This window comes from Pinus tabuliformis, chromosome 9 (assembly GCF_031772625.1).
Source record: "Pinus tabuliformis cultivar Carrire ecotype Pingquan chromosome 9, CPIR1, whole genome shotgun sequence".
In the NCBI taxonomy this organism is placed as follows: Eukaryota; Viridiplantae; Streptophyta; class Pinopsida; order Pinales; family Pinaceae; genus Pinus; species Pinus tabuliformis.
Genome location: NC_142307.1, coordinates 683,286,566 through 683,299,475, shown reverse-complemented (window position 1 = coordinate 683,299,475; position 12,910 = coordinate 683,286,566).

Below are 12,910 nucleotides of genomic sequence, written 5' to 3'. Positions count from 1 at the left end.
ATACAGGGTATACCTTTCCATCAGCAACTCCTACAGATCCGGCTGAGAAGAAGAAATATGAAACAAATGCAAAAGCGGTCAATACTCTATTAGGATGCCTATCTCAATCAGAATTTGTTAAGGTAATGCAGTTTAAATCCGCAAAAGAGATATGGGATAAGATTGTTCTGAGCTATGAAGGAGATGATCAGGTAAAACGAACAAAACTTCAAACCCTTAGAATTCAGTATGAAAATCTCAGGATGTATAATGATGAAAGTGTGGCTAACTATTTTCTTCGTGTAAATGAGATTGTTAATTTTATGAAAAATTTGGGTGAAGAAATAAAAGAGGTTGTTGTGGTTAAAAAAGTTCTAATATCTTTGTCCCCTAGGTTTGAATCTAAAGTTTCTACAATAGAAGAAAAAGAGAATCTACAAAGCCTTAAAATGTCACAGCTGCACGGAATTCTAACTGCTTATGAAATGAGGAAAGGAGGTCCATCAGACAGGAGAGAAGCTGCCTTTAAGGCTTCAGGAAAAGGAGAGTACTATGAGTCAGGACACGTGTCAGAAGAAGAAGAAGAATCAAATTTTGTCAGAAATCTTCAACGCGGTACTAGTCATTTCCGAGGTAAGTTACCTTTCAAATGCTTTGCCTGTGGAAGAATTGATCACTATGCTGCCAAATGTCCTCACAAGGATAAGATTGACAAAGGGAAGGAACTTGTTAGATGGAACAAGAAACAGAATGCAACTAAGAAAAGTTACCACACTCATGAAGACAGTGATGGCCTATCAAATAGTGATGAAGATGAACGAGGTAATGATTATAAACTTTTAATGGCCTTTGAAGATGATGATTACATGGACACTATAGATATAGATGGTTTTTATGAAGAGATTTCTCGACTCAAAATATGTTTAGAAGAAAAAGATATGATCATTGATACTCTGCAATTCCAACTTGATGAAAAAGAAAAATCTCTTGAGAAGTTATAATGTGAAATTGTTGGCCTTCGAAAAGAAATTGAGAAAACAAAGGCTCTTAATCTTAAATTTGTTAAAGGATCTGAAACTCTGGATGAGATTATCAATGTATAACGTTCTCCACTAATCAAGACAGGTCTGGGTTATAATGGAGAAACATCTCAAGCATCCACCTCAAAGAGTTATCTTGATGCAGCAAGGAGGAATGAGCAAAAGCCCAATGGAGATCACTAGGTAAGGCAGGGACGAATTACATCAAGAACAAACAAAGACTACCAGGTAAACCAGGGGCAATCCATCTTAAGGGTGAACAAAAGATACAACCAGCCACAGGTAAAAACTTCTCAATTTGCTTCAAGAATGGATGACAATAGAAATTACAATCATTTGGATGGTAGATTTGATAATTGCAGAAGCTTCTTCAATGGCCAATGTTTCTCTTGCCATAACTTCGGTCACAAAGCAGCTCAATGTGTTGCTTATAAGACAATCATGACTAGAGAAGCTCAAAAACAAAGAAGTATGACTGGGATTACGAAAAGGACCTATAACGACTTTTCTGCCCTTGAAAATGAAATTGAATGTTCTATTTGTAATAACTTCGGTCATGAAGATTCTGAATGCAGGAGCAGGTTTCAGCAGACAAAGGAACAAGCCTCAAGCACCAGAACATGGAGAATAAAGGAACCACAAACATAAAGATGTGGGATAGCATTTTATGTAGAAGGACAAGAAAATCTATGGTACATCGACAGCGGATGTTCGAAGCATATGACAGGTGATAAAGAAAAACTTGAATGATATACTGCTTTAGAAAAGGGAAAGAAAGTTTCTTTTGGAAATGATACCCCTGTAGCTATAAAAGGAAAAGGCACTGCTCAGTTGAAAGAAAAGGTCAAAGCTGGAAATGTTTTGTGTGTTGATGGCTTGAAGCATAATCTACTAAGTGTCAGTCAGATGTGCGATCAAGGAACAGAGCTAATATTTCGATCAAATGGATGTAGTGTTCGTGATCTTGATACAGGAAAAACAGTGATCAAAGGCAGAAGAACTCCAAATAATATATACATATTTGAAGAAGGACAACAACAATGCTATTTGAGAAAAGATGATGAACATTGGTTATGGCACCCGAGGTTGGGGCATTTAAGTTTTTCACAAATAAGGAAAGCATGGAAATACCAGGCAGTTTGTGGTCTTCTAGATATCAAAATTCCAGACAACACCATATGCAAATCATGTCAGTTTGGTAAGCAAACCAGAACTAACTTCCCTGAGAAGGAAGGATCAACTAGCAGGCCTCTTGAACTAGTCCATACAGATGTATGTGGTCCATTTAGGACAAGGTCACCTCGAGGAGAAGAATACTTTATATTATTCATTGACGACTTCTCCAGGATGGTTTGGTTGGGACTTATGAAACACAAGGACGAAGCATTCGAAAAATTCAAATCTTTCAAAGCCTTGGCTGAAAACGAATTAGATCACAAAATTAAGTGCCTCAGGTCCGACAGAGGTGGGGAGTTTACCTCAAATGAATTTTTCGATTTCTGTGAAGAACATGGAATCAGAAGGGAATTCTCTACAGCTAGGACTCCTCAGCAAAATGGAGTGGTGGAAAGAATGAACAGAACGGTCCAAAAAATGGCTCGTGCTATGCTTGATGAGTCTAGGACTCCCGCAACCTTCTGGGGTGAAGCTGCTTTTGCTGCGGTTTTTATTCTCAACAAAACAAATGTCCGAGTGAACAGCACTCAGACTTCTCATAAGCTCTGGTATGGTGAGACTCCTTCGGTAAAGAAATTCAAAATTTTTGGAAGCAAATGCTCTATTAAGAATAATGATGAACAGCTTGGAAAACTTGAACCTAGAGTAGATGAAGGCATTCTCCTTGGTTATTCTCCCCACAGCAAAGCATACAAGTGTTATAATAAAAGACTTGGAAGAATTGTTGACAACATTGATGTAGTGGTTGATGAAAAAGGGTACATTCCTAGGCAAGTAAATTATGAAAATATCGAAGAAGATGAAGACTACTCTCCAAATCAGATTGATGATGAAGAAGAACCGCAAGAGGCACCAGAGGAACAGATAAGGATAGAAGAGAAGACTCCATCCAGGTACGTTCAGAAGAATCATCCAGAATCTCAGATTTTGGGGCAGAAAGAGGCAGGTGTACAAACAAGAAGGACAATTGCAGAAGCCTCAAGCTATTTGGCATTACTCTCCTCCACTGAACCACAAAATGTAAGAGAAGCATGAAAAGATGAATGCTGGGTCAAGGCAATGGATGAAGAACTTGAGCAGATCGAAAAGAACAACACTTGGGAGTTGGTTCCTAGACCAAAAGATAAGAATGTCATAGGGACAAAATGGATCTTCAAAAATAAGTTGAATGAAAATGGGGAAGTAATTAGAAACAAGGCTAGACTTGTTTGTAAAGGGTATGCTCAACAAGAAGGAATAGACTTTGAAGAAACTTTTGCTCCCATTGCTAGACTTGAGGCCATCCGAATGTTCCTTGCTCTCTCAAGATTTCAGAAGTTCAAAGTATTTCAAATGGACGTAAAATCAGCCTTTCTGAATGGAGACTTAGAAGAAGAAGTGTACATTGAGCAATCAGATGGGTTCATCCTTGGGAATGATCCAAATCTTGTATGCAGACTAAAAAAGGCTCTCTATGGTCTTAAACAGGCTCCAAGGGCTTGGTACTACCGCTTGGACAAATATCTTCATCAACAAGGTTTTTCAAAGGGATCAACAGATAGCAATCTTTATATAAAAATTGAAAATGACAAATTACTAATACTTGTTGTGTATGTAGATGATATTATCTTTGGCAGCAATGAAGAAGCTATGAGTCAAATCTTTGCCTTGGTGATGCAGAAAGAATTCGAAATGTCTTTGCTTGGAGAACTGACATATTTTCTTGGACTGCGAATCCAACAAAATGAAGGCGGGATCTTCTTGTCTCAAACCAAGTATCTCAAGCAGATTTTGAAGAAACATGGCATGGAAGATGAAAAACCAGTATGTACCCCCATGGTCACAGGATGTAGCCTCAGTGCAAATGATGAATCAGCAGCAGTGCATCAACAAACCTACAGATCTATGATTGGAAGTCTTCTTTATTTGACAGCTACCAGACCAGACATCATGCATGCAGTGGGAATAGTTGGAAGATTTCAGGCAAATCCAAAGGAAACTCATCTTCAGGCAGTGAAGAGAATTTTCAAGTACCTTCAAGGAACTCAAAACTATGGTTTATGGTATCCTAGAGATACAGATCTTACACTTCATGCTTATACAAATGCAGATTGGGCTGGAAGCGTGGATGACAGGAAGAGCACAAGTGGTGGTGCATTCTTTATGGGTTCCAGATTAGTATCTTGGTTAAGCAATAAACAAAGTTCGATTGCTTTATCTACAGCTGAAGCGAAATATGTGGCTGCTGCATCTTGCTGCACTCAACTTCTTTGGATGATGCAGACCTTGCAGGATTTTCAGATCACTTGTACTCCACCTATCTCCATCTTATGTGATAATACAAGTGCAATCAACATTTCAAAGAACCTAGTCGTGCATTCAAAGACCAAGCACATACCGATCAAGTATCACTTTCTCAGGGAACAAGTGCTTGAACAAAAGGTCAAGTTGGAGTATGTTCCTTCTAAGGAACAAGTTGCTAATATACTCACCAAACCATTGCCCAAGGAGACCTTTGAATACCTCAGACAAAAGCTGGGGGTTGTTGATGCATCATCCTGTTGTTGAATCTCATCTGTTTAAGAGATTGTTGGTTGTACGCAAGTTTCATATGGGGTATATGCGTACATTTGTTGGGTTGCGGATTGGTCAAAGATCGAATGGCACAGGTTCAAGGGGAGCATATAATGCATTGTTGGCATTATGGTAGAAGATCTTGGAGGAAGTATAGAAGGAGATCATGGATGCTGCTCTGAATAGTGCTGCAATATGTCTCTATCTCTTTCATGGTCAATTATGTTGTTTGGTGGATTATGGTTCTTCTTGAAGAAATTTCTTTCCTTTTTGCAGATCTGGTTTATAGTCAAGGGGAGCATGTTCTCAGGGGGAGCATAACCCTTGGCCCTTTATGTCAAAGGGGGAGAATGGCGTTGAGGATCTTGAGGTAGCCATCAAGTCCAAAGGGGGAGATTGTTGGCATTATGGTTCTGGTTTGGCTCTATGGTACAGGTGTTGTACTTGATGGCAACTCACTCAAGTGGAAAAATTCTATTCAGGCTCTCAAAATGATTGAAAATAAGAGGTTCGCAGGTGCATCGTTCAAAAGCTGCGGACCCGCAGGTTCGCCATCCAGGAAGTGCGGACATACTCGCAGGTTATCCGTTCATAAGGTGCGGTCCCCTAGTTCACTCACTCCAATGCAGAGAAGCGTGCTCACGTGGGGTTTCTTATGTTTGGCCCTTGGTATTTAGCCCGTCGTTCATGATCCTATGGTTTTGGACCGTGGTTTAGGATCTAAATTATTTGAACCCCTATTTGGATTGCTTGTATTGGTTTTCTATGGTTTTGTCCCATGGTTTGAATAAGGGCTTGCCTATAAAAAGGAAAAGAGATCACTTGGCTAGACACTTTGTGAAATTTGAATATCTTAAGATCTTAAATTTTGGGTGATTGGTTTTAAAAGCTAGATCTATATCAAGGAGAATATTTAAGGCGAATCTATTGATAAGTCGTGATCTCTCGGGCGCATGATCAGATCTGTGGATCTGACTAACTATGGCACATTGGAGGAATGTTAATTTAGCCCTAATTAGAGGTTCCAGGTGATCCACTGCGTGAGTACGGGGGTACGCAGCGCAGGAGAAGGTGCAGTGCGGGGGTACACAGTGCAATAGAAGGCACAGTGCAATGTACGCAGCGCAGGAGAAGGCGCAGTGCGAAGGTACGCAGGGAAGCAGAAGAGCAAGTCACGAAGGTACACTGTCAAGCGGGCAGTACAGGTGCGGATCTGAGCAGAGGTACACAGGGCAGCAGAATGAGTGGTGCGGAGATACGCAGAGCAGTAGACCGACCAGGTGCGGATCTGCGCAGTTTAGACACAGAAGAGCTGCGGGTATTCGCAGGCCACTATTGGTGAAGTTGCGGACCTATCTTGAAACATTTGTTGGCTGTCTTTTATCCAATTGCTGTAGAGTTTTGGGTTTAGATTTCTGGTATTACTTTTCTGTTTACAACATTTCGAGAAGTTGGGTGATTCATTGGTTGATTGTATAAGGAGATTGGGTGATTTGCATATACTTGATGATTATTTGATCTTCTTGGATCCAGTTTGAAAAATAATGAAACGTGGTCCCTAAAGAAGTAAAAGAGCAAAGGGGGTTGTAGCTCCCTTCCAGGAGAGACTGGAAAACGAGAGAGAGTTGTAGCTCTCTGCAGGTTGCAGCCTATGTACTGGTAAAGGAATGCACCAGTACAAAATCCTTGTAAAAGAAGTTTCTAATTGAAAGAAGATAGAGACATATTGCAGCAGGTGGTTTTCACCCACATTGGGTTTCCACCTTATATCTGGTGTTCTTTGGTGTGCTTATCTATTTTTTGTTCTTGTTCATTATTATATGGCACTGACATACAAATTAATGATCAATATCTAAAGAATAAATTAAAGTATAAATCTGGAAGGCATATTGAAAAGAATTTGATAATACTGATTCACCCCCCCCTCTCAGTATTATTTCCAACAGCTCATTCAGAGGTTTCAGCAGGTACTCAGGGGGAGTATGGTCAGCAGAATGTTTACCAAGGAAAGAGAATATCTTGTTCCACCTTTTTCCCTTGATGTCAAACGGGGAGAGTGATTTGGTATTGTTGCCATCAAGTCCAAACGGGGAGATTGTTGGCATTATGATGCATGTGTTGTACTTGATGGCAACCCTCTCGTAGAAGAACAACTCACTTATACATAACTAGATGAATCTACAGAAGAGATATCAGATGTGACATAATTCATGAGATGCAGGACAGATCAAAGGAATCAGATAACAAGTTCTCAGTATAACAAGTTAGCTTTGCCATCAAGTCCAAAGGGGGAGATTGTTGGCATCATGATACAAGTGTTGTCCTTGATGGCAACTCACATAGATGATAGATCTTAGTGCAGCAGGTTTGTGTTGTCCTTGATGGAAACTCACCCAGATGATAGATCATAGTGCAGTAGGTCTGTAGCAAAAAGTTGATGATCAGACTACAAAGAATGCAGAAAATGAAAGGCTCGCAGTGTCCTGTTCACAAAGATGCGGTCTTAGGCTGGGTCCGCAGGTTCGTCGTTCAAAAGGTGTGGACATGTTCGCAGCTGTTCTGAACAAAAGGTGCGGACCTAAAGTTCACGGACTTTCATGCAGAGTAAAACACGCACGTGGGAAATCGTATGTTTAGTCCATGGTATTTGTTCGACGCTTTTGATCCTATGGTTTTGGTCCGTGGTTTTAAAGTATTGAACCCAGGTTTTGGGTCCCTAGTATTGGATTCCTATGGTTTTGGACCATGGTTTGAGCAAGGCCTTGTCTATAAAAAGGAAAGGAGATCAATTGGCTAGGCACTGATGTGTTGAATATCTTGAGAAGAGTAAGATCTGAAATTTTGGTGATCTGTTGGTGAATAATAGCTAAACCTGAAGCAAGGAGGAACCTGAGCATTTCAAGAGGGTTAAGATCTACTAATGGGTCAAGATCTCTTTGACGGATGATCAGATCTGATAATTTGGACGCAGGAGCGACACAGAGAAGGTGCGGATACCCGCAGGTCAGAAGACTACGCAGGTGCGGATACTCGCAGGTTAGAAGACTACGCAGGTGCGGATACCTGCAGATTAGAAGACTCACCAGTTGTGGATACCCGCAGATCAGCAGCGTGTGCAGGTGCAGATGCCCGTAGATCAAAAGAAAGCTGAGGTGCGGTTACCCGCAGATCAGAAGAAAGAGCAGGCACGGATACCCGCAACTTTCTATTGGTGAAGTTGTGTACCTATTATTGAAATATGTTTTGCAGTGTTCTGGGTTTTGAAGTGATGTCAGGTTACTGGTATTATGTTCTGGTAACAACATTATGAAGTGATTGATTGAACGATTATGTTTAGCTTCAGTAGTGATGGATCAGGTTCATAATGATTTATCTTTATGTGATCTTATGGATTAGATCTGGTTGCTAACACTCATATTTATCCTTGTATATGTAATGATCTGGTGATTAGGTGATTCATAAGATTGATTGATTATGTGCTTCAATGATATTGATGGGTCTAGTATGAAAATTGGATGAAACGCGACCTTTCAGTTTATTATGTTGTGTTCCATGAGTATCCAGTCTGAAAATGTATGAAATGTGGTACATGGAGGATGAAAGAGAAGGTTGTAGCCTTCTGTAGGTCGGCACCTACATCAGCTAGTACAAGAGCTAAGGGGGTGGTAGCTCCCTTCCAGTAGCAGCTGGAAAACGAGTAGAGATTGGAGCATTTCAGTAGGCCGGCACCTACGTACTAGTAAATGGATCGGCTAGTACAAGAGCTAAGGGGGTTGTAGCTCCCTTCCAGGAGAGGCTGGAGAACGATAGAAGGTTGTAGCCTTCTGCAGGTTGAAGCCTGCGTACTGGTATAAGACTGCGCCAGTACAAAATTACTGTAAAAGAAGTTTCTAATTAAAAGAAGAAAGAAACATATTGCAGCAGGTGGTTTTCTCCCACATTGGGTTTCCACCTTACATCATGGTGTTCATGTGTGCTTCTTGTGTGTGATGATCTATTCTATTTTACTGCTCCTGTTTACTGCTCATATGGTTAAAAAAGTTCTATTGCACTAAGTAAAGATCATCATTTAATGGATTAACTGAATCATAAGTATTCTGGATATACGTGGTTTATGAATCTTATGAATGGAAATGAAAAAGTTTTATTGATTTGATAATATTGATTCACCCCCCCCCCCCCCCTCTCAGTATTATTTCCAACAGCTCGAAATATCGGATCTTCCAATCTCCCTTCTCAAAGTAATGTGGTCCCACTAAGGGAATCAATCATCCCTGATAGTATTTCGTGTGGAACAATGGAGGTAACACAATGATATTTTAATTTTTGCTGCAATAGTGGTTGTTTTATTACATTCCCCTATTTACAAAGTTTTTTTTACTAAACTTAAAAGTTATTTTCTTCTCTAGGAATAGGGTACAAATTGTTTTAATAGAGGTCTAGAAATTAATTCCCAAAGTGTTCCATATACTAATCTGAGAAGTGAATATGAAGCATGTCATAACCTTCTGTTGTAGCGGATACAACCACCCTCAAATTTTTTTCCTTAGCTTCATTTTGGAACCTCCCTTCCAACTTTTCATAGTAGCTTGCCCTGCTTCGTCAATTTCACAAGCTTCAGTGTTATGCTTGCACAAAGATAGCCTGTCGATCACAGCTCGATGCATTCCCCTCACAAGTTGATCACCCGTACTTGGTCTAGATGCAGGCTAAGCAGCTCCCCCAAGAAATTGCGCAATTCTGTAGGGCAACCAGCCTTCCCTCCAGAAATTGCACAATCCTGACCAGCATCCTGATGGGCTCTAGAATTGCACAATTCTGGCAGTTAACATTCACAATGAAAATTGTGCAATTTTCCCCAACAGGGCTGCTCAGCTTAGACTTTGTACAAATTTAAGCAGTAGTCAACTGCTCTACCCATAAATTGGCAAATATCTTGGGAAGCCAGCCTAACTCCTAGCCAAAAATGTGCATTTTCTCCCAGTAGTTGAGAAACCTCTTCAATGTGTAGCTGAGTTGACCGGTTCCCTCCGAGACCAAGCAAAACAAACTTTCATGCATGGGCTGCTTCTCCTAAGGCAGCGTGCAAAGGAAGCCCTTGTCTAAAGGATCTATTTTTAGCAGTTGGGGGATACATGCAAGCATCATTTCAGAAACCTCCCACCAAGTATCCCTTTCCATATATTTGTGGCATGTGCGTCACAACCTTGATGTTTTGAAAACTCATCAACTAGACACCACAGAGATCATTCCTCACATCAAAACTGTAGCTCTGACATCCCACATCACATCTAGGGGCATTTGGCACATTCAGCTCAGCTGTTTTGGGGTAAGCCCGCTTTCCAAGCCTTGTGTTGCATTTTTGTCTCTTTTTGTGTTTTCGCTTGTGTGAGTTGTGTTTTCTTGATTTCTTTAAACACTTGTTTTCATTTACATGTATACTAGCTTATCCTAGCATTGTTTCAGTTTTCATTTCTATCTCACTATTTTCGCATGCATGAATTTTTTTTTCATGAACAGTCGCTGATTCGACAACTCGCCTCACCCACATGCATTGATCCAAAATGGATCTTCAATAGACTTCTAAGTCTATGAATTTTCCTCACAGAGAAAAGATGAAAGTCAAAGGATGCTCCTTGAAATAGTATCGTTGTAGAGATCTCTTCAATCTAAATCTAATGCAATTTGAATGGGCAAAAATGGACTTCGGATGAAGAAGTTATTGCAAAAAGAAGATTGCCCATTGTCCTTTAAAAGGGAGGAATTTTATTATTAAATGGGACTTAAGAGAAATGAAGGATTTCTATAGAAATATCGCATCGCAATGTTAAAGGGTGAAGCAGCAGTCCTTAAGGAACCCTCGATCAACAATCTCTGACTTATCGCATCGGAGGTAGGCCTTCGCCCGATATCGGGACCCCAGGCATAGTGACATTGCGATTGCGATTAAAGCAATGAGCGATTGCAATTGACCGATCAGTGGAACGGCGATAGGGACACCCAAAGGGTAGGACCCATAGCACTACGATATGCCGATATACAATCAATGATGACGTTGATGTGCGATAGTGTTGACTTGTGATTATGATGATCGGATCGGCGGATCAGCATCGGCAATATAAGATCACATCGTAATGTTCCATGGTATATGGAAAGAACCCCCAGGCCACTGCGATTACAATAAACGATAAAGGGGTAGACCCAATGGGATTATAAACCCAATTTCATAAGTTTTGAAATCCAGGAATTCAGGATTTTCAATGTATCCCCGTGTATTGAGGTTTTCGACCTCCCACCTATGTGATTGTGATATGTTGATAAAAGGAGGACCCGATAGGGTTTATTGGGGTGATTTGATAATATTTGAAGTATGGATTTCACGCCCGATAGTGTATTTCCACGCATATTCTCTATGTATTGGAAATTTGGCCTTTTAGGGATTCCTGCATAGGAAGGCCAAACGACCGGGTTCTCTGTGCCCACCGGTCCATTTCCATTGGGAATAGCCATCACACTTGTGTGTTATGAAGCAAAGACAGCCACAGAGGTGAAAGGGAAATATTCCTCATGATTGGGGATAGAGGAACGGATGGAAACCACAGAGCCAAGGGTTCCTCAAAGGCCATAGAGCCAAGCGAAGCAAACTAGTTCTTGTTTCGGAGAGCACAACTGTTGAAAGTGGTTGCTGAAGGTCACTGGAAGGTTGCTGAGAGTCGCTTGGAGGTCAAGAGAAGTACAGAGGCACGCAGAGGTTGAGAGAAGCTGAGAGAGATCTAGAGCCAAGAGTGAGAGCTAGAGCTAGAGGCAAGAGCCAGAGCCAGAGCCGAGAGCTAGAGACAAGAGCCAAAGCCAAGAGCTAGAGCCAGAGCCAGAGCCAGAGCCAGAACCAGAGCCAGAAAGCCTGAGAGCTTCATAGCCAGGGATAAGTTGGTGTTCTAAGCCCATCGTTTGTGTGTAATACAATGGAGTTGAGCGTGGAGCTTATAAAAGAACTTATGCCATAATCCCAAAGAGCCTAGTCGAGTTGACTACAGCTCACAGAGACGTATCCCAAGAGGTTTAGGTGAATTCCTAATTAAACTTATTGTCTTATGTGTTGTTTATGCGCTGCATTATTTACTGTTATGTGTGTTTTACATCAGCATAAGCAAATATACATAAGCACTTGAACACTCTAAAAAACAAACACAAGCATACACCTATTTTCAAGCACTTTTTAATTCCGCAATTGGTTAATCATAAGGTCTTGGAAATATTTAAGCTTTGGAAGTGGGAGAGGTTCTTGTAAGCTGACAAGAAGCCTTTAGTGCCCCATTTTCAGATTAGGTGGTATCAGAGCTTAAGATTAATTAACCCCACCTTCAAGAAGGTGATATCAAAGTTGGCTATACTAGAGAAAGTGGTATCAAATTAGAATGCTTGATTAACAGAGCAAAGATTGCTTGTCTGAAAGGTGTTTAAATAGTTAGAGGTTGATTTTATGCTTGAATAAGCTCTTTGTTAATCTTGTTTGAAGTTCTTTTGTTCATTGGCATAATGACAACTTCTACAAGTGAGTCCTCAAATTCCTCCTTCATCACAAGATTCTTTGATGGAGACATGAAGCAAGACTTGTTCATCATGATGGACAAGGTGAGAGAAATGTATGAGGATGGAAGGAAGAGAAACATACTTAGAGAGCAGTTGAATTCCGTGGAGGAAGAGAAGCAGTTGCTTTCTGACAAATTGCAGGAAATGGAGAGGCAACTTCATATTGCAAATATGAACCTGGAAAGGATGCATGAGTTGGAGACACAACTCTTTGTTGCCAAAGAAGCCTTGGTCAAGTATCAGTGTGAAGAATAGGTAAATAATTCTTGTTTTTTTTCAATTTCCTCTAAGAATGATTATATTGGTTTTTTGAAAAACACACCAGAGGCATAGGTCCCAAGTTAATGTCCAAGATGGGCTATGAAGGAAAAGGCTTGGCCAAACATGCACACGGTATTGTTGAGCCAATAATGGTTGAGGAAAGGCCTAAGTATTTGGGTCTTGGCTATGGACAGTCTTATGGAGAAAGTTCTAGAGCTGCCATGAAGGCCATTGAAACAGTTCCAAGAAGGAGTTTCATTTTAGGTCTTCTACCTCAAGAGTGTGAAGATTTTATTTGTGGAGAATGCAAT